Source organism: Somniosus microcephalus, chromosome 3 (genome assembly GCF_052327205.1).
Source record: "Somniosus microcephalus isolate GS21.2 chromosome 3, FLI_Smic_1.0, whole genome shotgun sequence".
Lineage (NCBI taxonomy): Eukaryota > Metazoa > Chordata > Chondrichthyes > Squaliformes > Somniosidae > Somniosus > Somniosus microcephalus.
In genome coordinates this window covers 164,048,960-164,065,931 of record NC_140989.1, presented here as the reverse complement: position 1 = coordinate 164,065,931, position 16,972 = coordinate 164,048,960, and the positions used below count along the sequence as shown (strand labels likewise).

The following is a 16,972-nucleotide window of genomic DNA, read 5'->3' as shown; positions in this document are numbered from 1 at the left end:
GAGCACATTCCGGTAATGCTGCTGCTAGTCCCAGGGGCATTAACAGGATGTAGCTTTTCCAGTTCCCTTTAAACTTTGGCCCTAGTGCACATCCTTGAACACTTTGTCAAGGCTGAGTTGACAGACAACCTGGATTCAAGCACCAGTGATAAGGCCGGATTTTTGATCAGTAATATTGATGGGCAATTGTACGAAAATGACTCACTTTCTAGTGCTGGTCGAGAATGACTGAGGCTCACGTGCAAAGTGTTATATATTGTGCTTGTCAGTTGGCAACTACGTGATATTCCCACAAAACAATGTCCTTATAAATTAATGCACCTGCGATCATCTGTATATGTAAATGTTCTGTTGGATATTACATTCGCTCTTCCAGGCACCGTACGCTCCTACTGCTCATTTACCTTAAAGGGGAAGCACATTCTACCGAATTATCCCTAATCCTAGATGTAAGTAACAACACCATAGAATCTTTCTACATTCTATGAGTTGTTACTTTCTGGAATGCACTGCCTGAAATGGTGTTGGAAGCAGATTCAGTAGTAACTTTCAAAAAGGAATTGATATATACTTGGAAAGGAAAAATTTGCAGGGCTATGGGGAAAGAGCAGAAGAGTGGGACTAATTGGATAGCTCTTTCAAAGAGCCAGCACAGGCACGATGGGCTGAATGGCCTCCTTCAGCGCTGCATAATTCCAAAAATGTTTTTTTTTTCTTTTCTCTATCCCCATTTCACAATAATAAGAAAGCCAGCTACAATTTAATTTTCATTCTTGGGATGTGGGCTTTGCTGGGAAGGCCAGCATTTATTGCTCATGTCTAGTTTTCCTTGAGAAAGGTGGTATGGATACAACTGTGTGGCTTGCTAGGCCACTTTATAGGGCAGTTAGTGATAGGATTACATCTATATATATAAAAGGATATGTCTATCTGTCTGTCTCTCTGTCTGTCTCTCTGGCCGGCTATACAATCAAAAGTTATAGAGCGTACCTTCTCCGTGTTTGCGTGGGTTTCCTCCGGGTGCTCCGGTTTCCTCCCACAGTCCAAAGATGTGCGAGTTAGGTTGATTGACTATGATAAATTGACCCTTAGTGTTAGGGAGATTAAATACGTGGGGTTACGGGGATAGGGTGGGATATGTGTTGGTGTAGGGGTTACGGGGATCGGGTGGGATATGTGTCGATGCAAGCTCGATGGGCTGAAATGGCCTCTATCTGCACTGTGGGGTTTCTGTGATTCTGTGATATGTTATATCAAAAGAAAGCTCATCATTAGGGGACTCTTGTAGGCGTATTTACTTTTTGCTCGGACAAAAATTGTGCCGACGGTATCCAAAAAACGTTCAAAATTCCTCTCATTATCCGCTCATTTGCATCGAGTGGGGGCGGGTTCATTGTGTGAGCGGGCGGGCCATCCTACAGTTGAGTGACGTGATGATTGACCAATCCTACAGTTCAGTGACCTGACGGCTGACCAATCGGTGCGTGTGTGGGCGGGCCTTATCATTCTGAACCGAGGTGAGTCGCCGCCATCTTGATTCCAAACTTTTCATTTCTTTTTCCCACTTTCTGTGTGTTTCTTTTCAAATCTACATTTCCAGCAAAAAAAAAGTTGCTTTTAAAACACAAATTGTTTTTTAAAAAAGTTAATTAATTTGTAAATCTTTTCTCTAACATCTAGAATTTCCCTACCTTTCACCGTTTTTCCAGGCCTGTAAGCCTGGGCCTCTGTTGCCCAGCCACACCCGAGCTAGGCACCACCCGTCACGCTCAACAAGCGGCTCCCGATCGCCGCCATCTTTGTGAAGGCTGGAGGGGGCGGGCCTGAGCCGAGCGTCGCCACCGCCGCCATCTTAGTAAAGGCGGGTGGGGCAGGAGTCAGCGCGCGCGACTTGAGTCTGGCCAGGCCTCACGCAGTAGGTTGCGCGGCGGCGTCTCTCTGCTCTTGAAGCCGGCTCGGGTGGGGGGCGGGGCTCGGGAGATCGGGGTTCGGCAGATCGGGGCTCGGGGGGGGGGGGGGCGGGGCTCGTGAGATCGGGCCTCGGGAGATCTGGGGGGGGGGCGAGCCTCGGGAGATGGGGGGGGCGGGGCTCCGGAGATCGGGCCTCGGGAGATCGGCGCTCGGGAGATCGGGGGGCGGGGCTCGGGAGATCGGGCCGCGGGGGGCGGGGCGCAGGACACCGGGAGATCGGGGGGGCGGGACATCGGGGGGCCGGAGATCGGGGGGCGGGACATCGGGGGGTGGGACATCGGGAGATCGGGGGGCGGGACATCGGGAGATCGGGGGGCGGTGCTCGGGGACTCCCTCCTTCCCCCTTCCCCCCTCTCCCCCTCCTTCCCCCCCATCGCTGGCAGAGGGGAGAGGGTCTGCTGGCTCCCCCCTCCTTCCCCCACCTCCCTTCCCTCCCCCTCCCTCTCTCCTCCCCCTCCCCCCTTTCCCCCCCCTCCCCCACTTCCCCCCTCCCCCACTTCCCCCCTCCTTCCCTTCCCCCCTCTCCTTCCCCCCTCCTCCCCCGCTCTCCTTCCCCCCAGTCGCGCTCTCTCTTCCCCCGTCGCTCTCTCTCTTCCCCCCAGTCGCGCTCTCTCTTCCCCACAGTCGCGCTCTCCCTTCCCCCCAGTTGCTCTCTCTCTCTCTCTCTCTTCCAACAACAACATGCCCTCAAAAATCGCTCGGCACTGCCGGGCACTTCAGCTAGTAATATATACAGCACAGAAACAGGCTATTCGGCCCAACCAGTCCATGTCGGTGTTTATGCTCCACTCAAGCCTCTTCCCGTCTTTCCTCATCTAACTCTATATGCATAACCCTCTATTCCCTTCTCCCTCATCTGCTTATCTAGCCTCCCCTTAAATGCATCTATACTATTCACTTCAACCACTCCCTGTGGTAGCGAGTTCCACATTATCACCACTCTCTGGGAAAAGAAGTTCCTTCTGAATTCCCTATTTGTTTTCTTGGTGACTATCTTATATTGATGGCCTCTAGTTATGCTCTTCCCCACAAGTGGAAACACTCTCTCTGTATCTACTCTATCAAAACCTTTCATAATTTTAAAGACCTCTATTAGGTCCGGGCCACCCCCGGAAGACCAGGTGCTCACTCTGTCGACCTCCGACGTAAGGGGCGCTCTACGCAGAGTGAACACACGAAAGGCTACTGGACCGGATAGCATCCCTGGACGGGTACTCAAGGAATGTGCTGATCAGCTGGCTGATGTCTTCACCGCCATCTTCAACCTGTCATTGGCCCAGGCAGTAGTCCCTACATGCTTCAAGACCGCCACCATCATTCCTGTGCCTAAACAAGCGGCTGTGACGTGTCTGAACGACTATCGACCTGTTGCACTCACACCCATCATAATGAAGTGTTTCGAGAGACTGGTCTTAGCCCACATCAAAGCCAGTGTTCCTGCCTCCCTTGACCAACACCAGTTTGCCTATCGGGCAAACAGATCAACGGAGGATGCAATCACAACTGCTCTACACTCGGCACTGAATCACCTAGATGGTAAGGAGACCTACATCAGAATGTTGTTTATAGACTACAGCTCAGCATTCAACACTATCATCCCCAACAAGCTGGCCACCAAACTCCAAACTCTTGGCCTGAACACTTCCCTCTGCAACTGGACCCTGGACTTCCTAACAAACAGACCCCAGTCTGTCAAATTAGGTAACCACACCTCCCCCCCCCCGACCCTGAACACGGGGGCCCCACAAGGATGTGTGCTGAGCCCCCTCCTCTACTCCCTCTTCACCCACGACTGTGTGGCTGTTAATGGTTCCAACACCATCATCAAGTTTGCAGATGACACCACGGTAGTAGGCCAGATCACCAACAACGATGAGTCAGCCTACAGGGAGGAGGTCCAGCATCTCGTGAAGTGGTGCGCCGACAACAACCTGGCCCTTAACACCAAGAAAACAAAGGAAATAATCGTGGACTTCAGGAAGTCCAAAGGCGGAAGTCACACCCCCATCCACATCAATGGGGCGGAGGTGGAAAGGGTGGCCAGCTTTAAGTTCCTCGGGGTCCACATCACGGAAGACCTCTCCTGGTCCCTCAACACCTCCTCTCTGGTGAAGAAGGCCCAGCAGCGCCTATATTTCTTGAGGAGGCTGAAGGGATGTAATCTGTCACCCCCGATCCTCTCTAACTTCTACCGCTGCACTATAGAGAGCATCCTGACAAACTGTATCACGGTATGGTACGGCAGCTGTAGCTCCCATGACCGGAAAGCCCTGCAGCGGGTAGTCAAAACTGCCCAACGCATTACCGGCACCCGGCTACCGACCATAGAACATATATATCAGAAACGCTGCCTACGGAGGGCACGGTCCATCATCAAAGACCCTACCCACCCCAGCCACAGTCTGTTTGCCCTCCTACCATCTGGAAGATGCTACAGATGCATTCGCACCCGTACGACCAGATTTAAGAACAGCTTCTTTCCCAGGGCTGTCATCCTACTGAACTCCACAAATAAACACTAAAGCCTGCACATCTGCCGATGCACTTTATTATGGTCATATTTATGCTAATATATATGTACAAATGTATGTTGAAATGTTTAAGTGTCCTAATCCAAATTGTACACTCTCGGGAGCCGCAAGCCTACATTTCGTTGTACTGCACTTGTGCACTAACAATGACAATAAAAGTTGATTTGATTTGATTGATTTGATAGGTCACACCTCAGCCTTCTGTTTTCAAGAGAAAAGAGATCTTGCCTGTTCATCCTTTCCTGATAAGTATACCCTCACATTTCTGGTATCATCCTTGTAAATCTTTTTTGCCCCCTCTCCAGTGCCTCTATATCCTTTTTATAATATGATGACCAGAATTGTACGCAGTACTCTGTGTGGTCTAACCAAGGTTCGATGCAAGTTTAGCATAACTTCACTACTTTTCAATTCTATCCCTCTAGAAATAAACCCTAGTGCCTGGTTTGCTTTTTTTATGGCCTTGTTAACCTGTGTCACTACTTTTAGTGATTTGTGTATTTGTACTTTGTATTTTCCAAGTAATAAATGACCTTGTGGCAAAGCCACCAAAGAGACTCTCACAGTAACTTGTACAATTGTCTTTAATCATTATTGTTACCTTTTAATGTTTGCCCTGTTTAAACAGCGCGGGATCGATAAAATCACGATCTGATGCGATGACGTCATCACGCGGGTCACGTGACATTCCCAATGGCGGGAAACGTGATGACGTCCTGACGTCAGGGTTGGAGGGCGTTTCCAATTAGTCCTCGTGGAGTGAGCTAGTGTACAGACCTGTTTGGAGTTTCTCCTGCGTTTTCGTTTTGTAATACTTTCAGTGCATTAAACTAAGTTTGTTAACTACCAGTTTAGTTCACAGTGTTTTTGTTAGGAGTGCACAGACTCCTACATTGGTGACCCCAAATCCTCGCGATCGTTTTTCGCGGTGGACACGGAACGCAGGCCAGTGATGGATGCCAACGCTGTGGCCTTGAAGCTCCCCCAATTCTGGGAACAACAGGCGGCCTCCTGGTTTGTGCAGGCCGAGGCGCAATTTGAACTCCGCAACATCGTGCAGGACCAGACCCGATATTTGTACGTGGTCTCCGCCCTCGATAGCTCGATGGCGTCGAGGATCATCAGCCTTCTGGAGAACCCCCCGAATGCTGACAAGTATGTAGCCATCAAGACTCGGCTGCTGCAGGTATTTGGCCTTACCAAGGCGGAGCGCACTCGCCGCTTACTGACACTACCAGGGTTAGGTGACTCCAAACCCTCGGAACTAATGAGCCACATGCTAACGCTCCTGGGGTCCGAACCCCCATGTTTCCTGTTCTGCGAGCTGTTCCTTACGCAGCTGCCCGAACACGTTCAGGCAGCCCTCACCAGATCGGACACCGGGGACTGTATCGCGCTCGCCGAAGAGGCGGATAAAATTTACGCGGTCCGGCAACAATACTGCGCCATCGCACAACGCCCCGCCCCGAGGGGCCCGGCGCCTCCGATGGCCGGTTACTGTTATTACCACACTCGTTTCGGCCCAAAGACCCGCTGCTGCCGACCACCGTGTGGTTTCGTGCCCAGACCGTCGAACAGACCGCCGCGAGTCAAGAACACCGGGTCCGGTGCATCCCGCGCGGCCACGATGGCGATCGGCGACTCTGGGAATCTCATGTATTTAACCGACTCCATCTCAGGCCGTCGTTTTTTGTGTGACACGGGGGCACAGTGCAGCATACTTCCCGCCTCGGTCCTCGACCTTCGGTCCGGCAGACGGGGTCCCCCCCTCCAAGCTGCCAACGGGGGTACGATCCGCACTTGCGGGAAACAACGGTTGCAAGTCTGTTTCGGTGGCCAGCGCTTTACCTGGGATTTCGTCACCGCTCAAATTTCGCAGGCCCTTTTGGGCGCCGACTTTTTAGGCACCAACAGCCTGTTGGTGGATGTGAAAAATCTTCGCCTCGTTCACGCCGCCACGCTCGACGGTATTTCAGGTGCGAGCAGCACGGCTGCACCACATTCGGTCTCCTGCGCGCGGCCACCTCACGACGACTTCTCCCGCCTTCTCGGGGACTTCCCCGAGCTGACAAAGCCCACCTTTTCAGCTTCGACCGCCAAGCATCGGGTGGAGCATCATATTTCGACAACCGGCTCTCCCGTCTACGCCAGGGCGCGGCATTTGGAGCCCAGCAAGCTCGCGGCGGCGAAGGCAGAGTTCGCCGCGATGGAGAAGCTGGGGATTATTCGCCGGTCCAGTAGTCCCTGGTCTTCACCGCTCCACATCGTCCCAAAGCCCGGCGGGGGATGGCGGCCCTGTGGCGACTATCGTCGCCTCAATGAGATAACGACGCCCGACCGTTACCCCATCCCCCACATACAAGATTTCTCTGCGCATTTGGCAGGGAAGTCTATATTCTCAAAGGTCGACCTCGTCCGTGGGTACCATCAGGTCCCAGTGCACCCCCAGGAGGTCCAAAAGACGGCTGTCATCACCCCTTTTGGACTTTTTGAATTCCTCCGCATGCCGTTTGGGCTTAAAAATTCGGCGCAGGCGTTCCAGCGCCTTATGGACTCGGTTCTGCGGGACTTCGATTTTTTGTTCGTCTACTTGGATGACATTCTGATTGCTAGCACCACAAAGGATGAACACCTCAAGCATCTCCGTGTCCTTTTTCGACGGCTTCAGCAGCACGGCCTCATTGTGAACCCGGACAAATGCCGTTTCGGCCTGGCGCAGCTCGATTTTCTCGGCCACCGCATAACTTCCGCAGGGGCAATGCCGCTTCGAGCTAAGGTGGAGGCGATCACGGCATTCCTGAAGCCGCAATCCGTGAAAGCCTTACAGGAGTTCCTGGGGATGGTTAATTTTTACCACCGGTTCGTCCCCAGGGCCGCACAGCTCATGCAGCCGCTCTACGAGGCCCTCAGGGGCAAGACGGGAAAGGAGCCCGTGGTTTGGTCGCAAGAAATGGGTCGCGCCTTCGAGGATACGAAGACCGCGCTCGCGAACGCGACGATCTTGGCACATCCCCTGCCAGGAGCTATCATCGCCCTCACGATGGACGCGTCGGATTACGTTGTGGGGGCCGTCCAGGAGCAATGGGTCGACGGCGCATGGCAGCCTCTGGCATTTTTTTACCGCCAGCTGCAACGGCATGAACGTCGATACAGTACTTTCAACAGGGAGCTGTTAGCTTTGTTTTTGGCCATCCGCCACTTCCGATTCCGGGAATTTAGGAGTCGGTCAAACAGGCTTGTCCGACCTCCTCGGCGATTGACTTTCCTCATTAAAGACAATTCTAGGGGGGCATATGTGGCAAAGCCACCAAAGAGACTGTCACAGTAACTTGTACAATTGTCTTTAATCATTATTGTTACCTTTTAATGTTTGCCCTGTTTAAACAGCGCGGGATCGATAAAATCGCGATCTGACGCGATGACGTCATCACGTTGGTCACGTGACGTTCCCAGCGGCGGGAAATGTGATGACGTCACAGGGTTGGAGGGCATTTCCAGTCAGTCCTCGTGGAGTGAGCTAGTGTACAGACCTGTTTGGAGTTACTCCTGCGTTTTTGTTTTGTAATACTTTCAGTGCATTAAACTAAGTTTGTTAACTACCAGTTTAGTTCACAGTGTTTTTGTTAGGAGTGCACAGACTCCTACAACCTCCCTATTTTTCTTACCAAAATGTAATGGCTCATATTTATCTGTGTTGAATTTCATTTACCAATTATATGCTCATTCTAAAGTTTATTAATGTCTTCTTGTAATTTGTTGCAGTCCTCCTCAGTATTGACTATCCTCCCCAATTTGGTGTCATCCGCAAATTTAGAAATTGTGTTTTTGATTCCAAAGTCTAAATCGTTAATATAAATTGTGAACAACAGTGGTCCCAGCACTGATCCTTGTGGAACACCACTGCCCACCTTCTGCCACTCTGAATAGCTACCGTTTACCCCTACTCTCTGCTTTCTGTCTTGAAGCCAGCTCGCTATCCATTCTGCTACTTGTCCCCTGACGCCGCATGCTCTGACCTTATTCATTAGTCTATTATGTGGTATCTTATCGAAGGCCTTTTGAAAATCTAGATAAATTACATCTACTGCATTACCTTTGTCTACTCTCTCTGTTACCTCTTCAAAAAATTCAATGAGGTTGGTCAAGCAAGTCACATATAGACTAGACCAGGTAAGGATGGCAGGTTTCCTTCCCAATAGGCCATTAGTGAACCAGTTAATCCGGCAGCTTCATGGTCACGTTTACTGATACCAGCTTTTTATTTTCAGAGTTTTTAAAACATAATTTGTTACTGCTTCACCAGGGAACTATCTATTTGCAGGTTAAGGAGGAGGAGGAGGGGAAAGAGGCATGCAACACAGGTATGTTTGCACCTTAGGTGACTGAGTAAGATCTGCTCCTATGCCATGAATATAGGTTAGGGCAAAGGCACCTGGGTTTGTAGCTTTTATCTGGAGCGCTGTTCATGGTCTCCAAGCACAATATAGAACTAGGTCCTCATTAGTATTTTGTCAAGGCTTTGATGAGCCTAGTGTATAATTGGTGAGCGAGCTCTGAGTGCATCACATTCTTCCAGATCGCCTTATAATGGGCATTCAGTAAGCCTTATCACCTGATAACCCAGAGCACTGGCACTCAAAGTACAGCAATGACACAGATACTGATCCTTTCATTGACAGTGAAAAATATTATTAACAGATCTCTCGCGTAATTGGTCATGGTGAGTGGGATGACAAATGCATCATTTTACCATGTTTCACAAAATATCTCATCTGAAAGACAGCACCTTCGACAGTGGTGCACTTCCTCAGTACTGCACTGAAGAGTCAACCTAGATTAAGTGCTCAAGTCTCTGGAGTGGAACTATGAACCCACCACCTTCTGATTTAGAGGCAATACTGCTATCACTGAGCCACGGCTAACAGCTAAAGCAGAAATAATCTTAATTATTTCTTTAGGGAGGACATCTGAGCTGCAATTTCTATTCCGTTTACAACCTAAGGAGGAATTTATGATTTCCTTTATGGTGTAGATCACACGGCTTTAATCCAGTGCCAGAGTTTAATCGTTACAGTGTGACATTGGTTATGTTCACAAGGTTAGGTACTAGTAAATGTCTGTACTTTAAAATAGAAAACAAACAAGGGGAGGTGGCAATGACTGAGAAGTGTAAGTGTGCCCTCTGCTCAAAGTTTTAAACATGGAGATGTACTAATGCCAAGTTCATCCCCTGGCACTTCGATCCAAAGATCTATATCGGGCACAGATTGGTGTGATATCCTGAACCAAAGGTTGCTGTGCCTCCTTTAAGACTGAGATGAAAACAGCGGCAGCACTTTGCAGTCTGGTCCTAACTCTCTCAGTTGCTTCGCCTTTGGGTTTTGCCCTTTAATTTGCAAACATACCTTATTTGGAAGATTCCAACTTTCTTATTAAAGCTCTAATGCAAAGATTGCTTCTTATCATTTTGTTGACAGGATACAAGGAGCCCTACTCCTAAGTGGGAGATTTGTTTTGACTGTGTTAACTCAACACCAACTGCTTCTTGTGTAGTGGAGAGTCAGGAATTCTGCCCAGGAAGGGCCAGGACTAGAACGGTTTTTTGTTAGTTTCACATGCAGAAAAGTTCCTATTCCTTCTATATTTTGATTATGCTCATTGCTTTATATAAAGAAAGAACTTGCATTTATATAGTGCCTTTCATGACTTCAGGACGTCCCAAAGCACTTTACAGCCAATGAAGTAGTTTTGAAGTGCGATCACTGTTGTAATGTAGGAAACATGGCAGCCATTTTACGCACAGCAAGATCCCACAAACAGCAAAGAGATAATGACCAGATAATCTGTTTTGGAGATGTTGTTTGAGGGATAAATATCGATTAGAACACCGGGGAGAACTCCCCTGCTCTTCTTCGAAATAGTGCCATGGGAACGTTTACATCCACTTGAGAGGGCAGACGGGGCCTCGGTTTATTGTCTCATTGAAAAACGGCACCTCTGACGACAACAACAATAACTTGCATTTATATAGCGCCTTTAATGTAATAAAATGTCCCGCAGTGCTTCACAGGAGCGGTATCAAACAAAATTGATACCGAACCACATAAGAGAGATATTAGGATAGATGACCAAAAACCCATAAACTAAAACAAACCCTAAGCTAAAGAAAAGCTTTCCGAGCACTGCATTACTGAAATATTGGAGATCTGGAAGTACTTTTATCTGTAGTATCATATCAGGTACAAAAATAATTTAAAAGGCTAATGGAATATTGACCTTTATCTCAAGGTGGCTGGAATACAAAGCAGTGGAAGCTATGCTTCACTTATATAAAGCTCTGGTTAGACCCCATCTGCATTCAGTTCTGGGCACCGCACCTCAGGAAGGATGTATTGGCCTTGGAGGGGGTGCATTGTAGATTCAACAGAATATATACCAGGACTAAAAGAGTTAAATTATAAGAACAGGTTGCATAGACTGGGCGTGTATTCTCTTGAGTATAGAAGATTAAGGGGTGATCTAATTGAGTTGTTTAAGATGATTAAAGGAGTTGATAGGGTAGATAGAGGGAAAATATTTCCTCTGGTGGGGGAGTCCGGTACGATGGGTTTAACCTTAAAATTCAAGCTAGGCCATTCAGGAGTGAAATCAGGAAGCACTTTTTCACACAAAGGGTAGTGGAAATCTGGAACTCTCTCCCCAAAAGTCTGTGGCTGCTGGGAGGTCAATTGGAGCTTTCAAGGCTGAGATCTTGTGTTCCCAGCTCCTGCTCGTCTGTTTCACTCCGGCATTACTAACACTTCATAGCAGTTGGAAAATTGGCCCTTAATTCTTGTGTAAGCCATTATATGTTGTGAGTGGATTTCTTTGGTTAAGAGAACATTTAATGAAGGGGTATTTCTGTAACAGGGCAGTGAACACTAAACACCTAATGTACCGTATCTTCCTGTGGGTCACTTTTAAGGATATGTTCTTCCACTACCTGTTAAAATATTATTGGTGAACTGGAGCAAAATTCTAAATTTAGTTACTATGCTGCAATTACACTATCTTAATTGGAATTATTCTCAGTAATGTCAACTAATTAAAAACCTAAATTGGGAACCTTTTCCCTGTGGTAATCTACATTTTTGTGAAGATCAGGTTATGGAATCACTTTTAAGGTTCTGTGCGCATAGATTTTGAAACTGAACTGATACAGTGCAGCCTCTGAGTCAGAAGGTCGTGGGTTCAAGCCCCACTCCAGAGACTTCAGCACATAATCTAGACTGACACTTCAGTACAGTACTGAGGGAGTGCTGCACTGTCGGAGGTGCCATATTTCAGATGCGACGTTAAACCGAGGCCCCGTCTGCCCTCTTAGTAAAGGCAGGGGAGTTCTCTGCAGTGCCCTGGCCAATATTTATCGCTCAGTCAGCATCACTAAAATAGACGATCTGGTCATTTATCTCATTGTTGTTTGGTGGATCTTGCTGTGCACAAATTGGCTGCCGCATTTCCTACATTATAACAGTGACTGCACTTCAAAAAGTACTTAATTGGCTGTAAAGCACTTTGGGACATGCTGCAGTCGTGAAAGGTGCTATAGAAATGCTTTATAAACCAGTGCCTGCCTGGTTTCCTGTCGACTGAAATGGACGAAAAATCGGGCAGCATCACGGAGCCTGCCTGCCTAATTTTCCTTAATCCGCTGTCCACCCTCCCCTCCCCAAGTGATTCTTTGCACCCAGGCGCAATAAGGGAAAAATCTTCTAAACTCTTGACGCAGACAGTTGCACCTCCCTCACGGAACTGTACCCTGACCACTGTAAACTTTCTGCGATCGGGCGTCACCTGAACTTGGGCCAAGGCTGGGGTTGACTCTGAACCAATGCATGAACTAGGCTAATAAAAAAAGCACTGAAAAATTGCGTGTGTTTGCTACAGTGTAGGAGTTTTGGAGGGATTTTTCAACAATGTTTTGTGACTCCCTGCGTCGGTACCCCGCCTGGACCTTCCTGAGTCCGGCCTATTTAACTTAGCCGTGTTTCTGGTTGCAGGGACTTTATGAATCTTTCACTGCACTTCTGATACTTATGTTTCAAGGCAGAATTTGTATTCTGTACAAGTGAAGGAGCAACTTAAAAACCGTTGGAGCTGCTGTATAGTAAGATTGTTGGGGCAAATTCAGCAAGGCTGCCAGCCTCTCAAGTCATGTCCTGGCCTGGCCAATATTTATCCTTCAACCAAACTGATCATTATCTCATTGCTGTTTGTGGGACCTTGCTGTGTGCAAATTAGCTGCCGCATTTCGTACATTACAACAGTGACTATTCAAAAGTACGTCATTGGCTGTAAAATGCTTTGGGACGTCCTGAGGTTGTGAAAGGCGCTATATAAATCCACGTCTTTCTTTAATGCAGTCCCTTCCTCCCCGCAAACAAGAGTTTGCTAAAATAACAACAGAAAATGCTGGAAAAACTCAGCAGGCCAGGTAACATCCGTGGAGAGAAATTAGAATTGACATTTCGGGTCTAACCCTTTTTCAAAACTGGAAAGGAAATGAAATAGATCGAAAGGCAGGGCTGGGGAGGGAACAAAAGAAGTGAATAGACATTAAGAGGTATTCAAAACGAGACGAGATGGTGATAGGACTAGTAAAGAGACAAAAGACAGCTCAGATTAGGTGTGAAATGTACTGGCAGAATGAGAGACAGCTGCCATGTAAAAAAAAGAGGAAGGGGTGGGTGGGGGTGGGAGGGAAAACCCAAAACAAAGGGGTGGGGAAAAAAAGAAAAAAAAAATTTAAGTAAAAATGTGATAGGGGCCGAGGTTATGATCTGAAATTGTTGAACTCGATATTCAGTCCGGAAGGCTGTAAAGTGCCTAATCGGAAGATGAGGTGCTGTTCCTCGAGTTTATGTTGAGCTTCCGTGGAACAATGCAAGAGGCCAAGGACGGTGAGGTCCGAGTGGGAATGGAGCGGTGAATTAAAATGACAGGCGACCAGAAGCTCGGGGTCACTCTTACGGACTGAACGGAGGTGTTCCGCAAAGCGGTCACCCAATCTGCGTTTGGTCTCCCCAAGGTAGAGGAGACCGCATCGTGAGCAGCGAATACAGTATGCTAGATTGCAAGAAGTACAAGTAAATCGCTGTTTTACCTGGAAGGAGTGTTTGGGGCCCTGGACAGTGGGAAGGGGGCAGGTGTTACATCTCCTGCGCTTGCACGGGAAGGTGCCAGGCGAAGGGGAAGGGGTGCTGGGGGTGATAGAGGAGTGGACTAGGGTGTCTCGGAGGGAGCGGTCCCTACGGAATGCTGAAAGGGGAGGGGAAGATGCGTTTGGTGGTGGGATCACTTTGGAGGTAGCGGAAATGGCGGAGGATGATCCGTTGAATGTGGAGGCTGGTGGGGTGAAAGGTGAGGACAAGGGGAACCCTATCGTGGTTCCCCTTGAGTTTGCTAAATACCTTTTCATGCGGATGTTGTTCCTTTAAACAACTCGCTCGGTTCTGGTTGGCACCAGGGTAATTTGCAGCTGCAATGACCTATGTCAGAAATGGAGTGTTAACAGTTCCCCACAGTTGGAGATCTTCAGCTGCTTGCTCACTCACACCTTCTAGTGGTTTAGTGCGGGCGCAGCATTAGCAGGGCCCGGGGGAGCAGTCTGGAGTCTAGCTCAGCTAGTGTGAAACACAAACACACAGTACATGACCTGAAAAGGGTGCAAAACGCAGACAACTTCAAGGAAGCAAAATAATTCTGGAACTTTGGTGATTTTGACACAACCAGTCAAGACGCCAGGAATCAAAAATCACCCAGCGTGAAAAAACAAGCAAGCCCACTGAAGGCTTTAAAAAGCAAATTCTGGATCCTAGGAGATAATTGAGAAAAGTAACTAAACTAAAAAGGACCTAGTTAGTGCCCAGTGACACTCTTCTTGCTGCATTCTGAATAACGCAGTGATGTTACTGTAACTCAGCTGTACAGCTGGCTGACAGCCAGGGAGGTCGATACAATCCCTTTCAGTAAGTGTGGAGTTCTAGCCAGAGGCTGTGCTGTAGCTAGGGAGTGGCGTCAGCAGACTGGAGGATATGCAGGGTGTATTGGAGCTCAGCTCTCTCACCATTCAGAAGTACCTCATTGTTAATCGGCTCTGGGAGCACGGCAGAAACTGTGGATATACTTTAAAGAGTTGGGTAAGTTGCAGTAACTTTTCCCAGTGAACGTTTAACCACCGTTGTAAAGGGAGAAAGAAAAACTTGGCACATGAAGTGCTTGTAGAAGAGCTGAGAAGTGCAATCTCAGCAGTAATGGAGAAGCTGTTGCAGACGATTCTTTACTATCTAGAGAGTTGGTGCAGAGGCAGAGGGGGAGCTTTGCTTGATGTCTGTGCTTACAAGCAGTGATTATCCTGAGAGAGAGTGAGAGAGACATGTCCCGCAGCAGCGGATATTTTGAATGAATGTCTTTCTATTTGGAGATACTGTATTTTGACAGCTTTGGCATGAATCACTTTTCTGCCCTTGCAAAACCGTAGTCTGACTTCTCACAGTGCTATCTGTTTATTCACAAGTTGTTAGAATCAGCTGTAAAACTTTTAAGTATGTCACTTGACAGGCAGAGGTTGGGGCCCAGAAACAATCGCCCAAAACCAGTAGCAGGTTTCACTTTGTATGGAGACAGTCACCTATAAGCTGCAGGACGGGCAACTCCTGAGCATTTTAAAGGGATGTTTGGAGATAAAACACTTCAAATGGCTCACGTGATTTTAAAGATTTGAATCACTTTCCAGATATCCAGAATCTCTGCTCAATTACTTCTGGTTCAAACACTTTATTTGAGTCCCTGCTGAGATTAATCGTCAGCCGTGGGTCAGTGGTCTCACTCTCACATCTGAATCAGAAGGTTGTGGGTTGAATCCCCACTCCAGAGACTTGAGCACAAAGTTTAGGCTGACACGCCACTGTAGTACTGAGGGCGTGCTGCACTGTTGGAGTTAAGAACGAAAAGAAAGAAAGACTTGCATTTATATAGTGCCTTTCATGACCACTGGACGTCCCAAAGCGCTTTACAGCCAATGGAGTACAATGAAGGTGCCGTCGTTCGGATGAGACGTTAAACCGAGTCCCCATCTGCCCTCTCAGGTGGACATAAAAGATCCCACAGCAGTATTTGAAAAAAAGGGAGTTCTTCCAGTGTCCTGGTCAATATCCCTCAATAGCCATCATCAAAAATGGATTGTCTGGTCATTATCACATTGTTATTTGTGGGATCTTGCTGTGTGCAAGTTGGCTGCCACATTTGCCCACAAACCTACAGTGACTATACTTCAAAAGTACTTCATTGGCTGTAAAGGACTTTGGGACATCCTGTGGAGGTGAAAGGTGCTATATAAATGCAAGCTCACTATTTATTAATTAGTGACTTTCACATTTTAATGTACCTTGCTCAACTCTACCAAAACATACTTCTTATTTATTCATCGCTTCTCAAGTCATCCGAACTTCAATCTGTGGGTCAATCAGTGACTTTATAGAGTACAACATTATGTGCAGTTTAACTGTAGAAGTAAGAAGAAAGACTTGCATTTATACAGCGCTTTTCATGACTTTAGGACATCACAAAGGGACCTTGGAGTGCATGTCCACAGATCCCTGAAGGTAGCAGGACTGGTAGATAAGGTGGTTAAGAAGGCATAAGGAATGCTTGCCTTTATTAGCCGTGGCATAGAATACAAGAGCAGGGGGGTTATGCTTCAACTGTATAAAACACTAGTTAGGCCTCAGCTAGAATACTGCATGCAGTTCTGGTCACCAGATTACAGGAAAGATGTGATTGCACTAGAGAGGGTACAGAGGAGATTTACAAGGATGTTGCCGGGAGTAGAGAATCTTAGCTATGGGGAAAGACTGGATAGGCTGGGCTTGTTTTCCTTGGAACAGAGGAGGCTGAGGGAAGACCTTACTGAGGTGTATAAAATTAAGAGGGGCCTAGATAAAGTGTAAGAAGTCACACAACACCAGGTTATAGTCCAGTCCAACAGCTGTTGGACTATAACCTGGTGTTGTGTGACTTCTTACATTTGTCCACCCCAGTCCAACACCGGCATCTCCACATCCTAGATAAAGTGGATAGAAAGGACCTATTTCCCTCAGCAGAGGGGTCATAAACCAGGGGGCACAGATTTAAAGTAATTGGTGGAAGGTTTAGAGGGGATTTGAGGGGAAATTTCTTCACCCAGAGTGTTGTGGGAGTCTGGAACTCACTGCCTGAAAGGGTGGTAGAGACAGGAACCCTATCCACATTTAAAAAGTACTTGGATGTGCACTTGGGATGCTCTAACCTGCAGGACCAAGAGCTGGGAAATGGGATTAGGCTGTATAGCTCTTTGTTGGCCGGCACGGACACGATGGGCCGAAATGGCCTCCTTCTGTGCTGTAACTTTCTATAATTCTATGATTCAAAGTGCTTCACAGCCAATAAAAAAC

At 47.9% G+C, this 16,972-nt stretch overlaps 1 protein-coding gene across 1 annotated transcript in view; it reads left to right on the top strand.

Annotated features, from left to right (window-relative positions):
- The first annotated feature begins 14,560 nt into the window (after positions 1-14,560).
- LOC147121518 (pleckstrin homology domain-containing family G member 1-like) overlaps positions 14,561-16,972 on the top strand; it is a 276,360-nt gene continuing 273,948 nt past the window's right edge. Inside the window, exon 1 of the mRNA XM_085981837.1 lies at positions 14,561-14,680. The gene's annotated coding sequence lies outside the window, so the exon portion shown is untranslated. The remainder of the gene's footprint in view (positions 14,681-16,972) is intronic.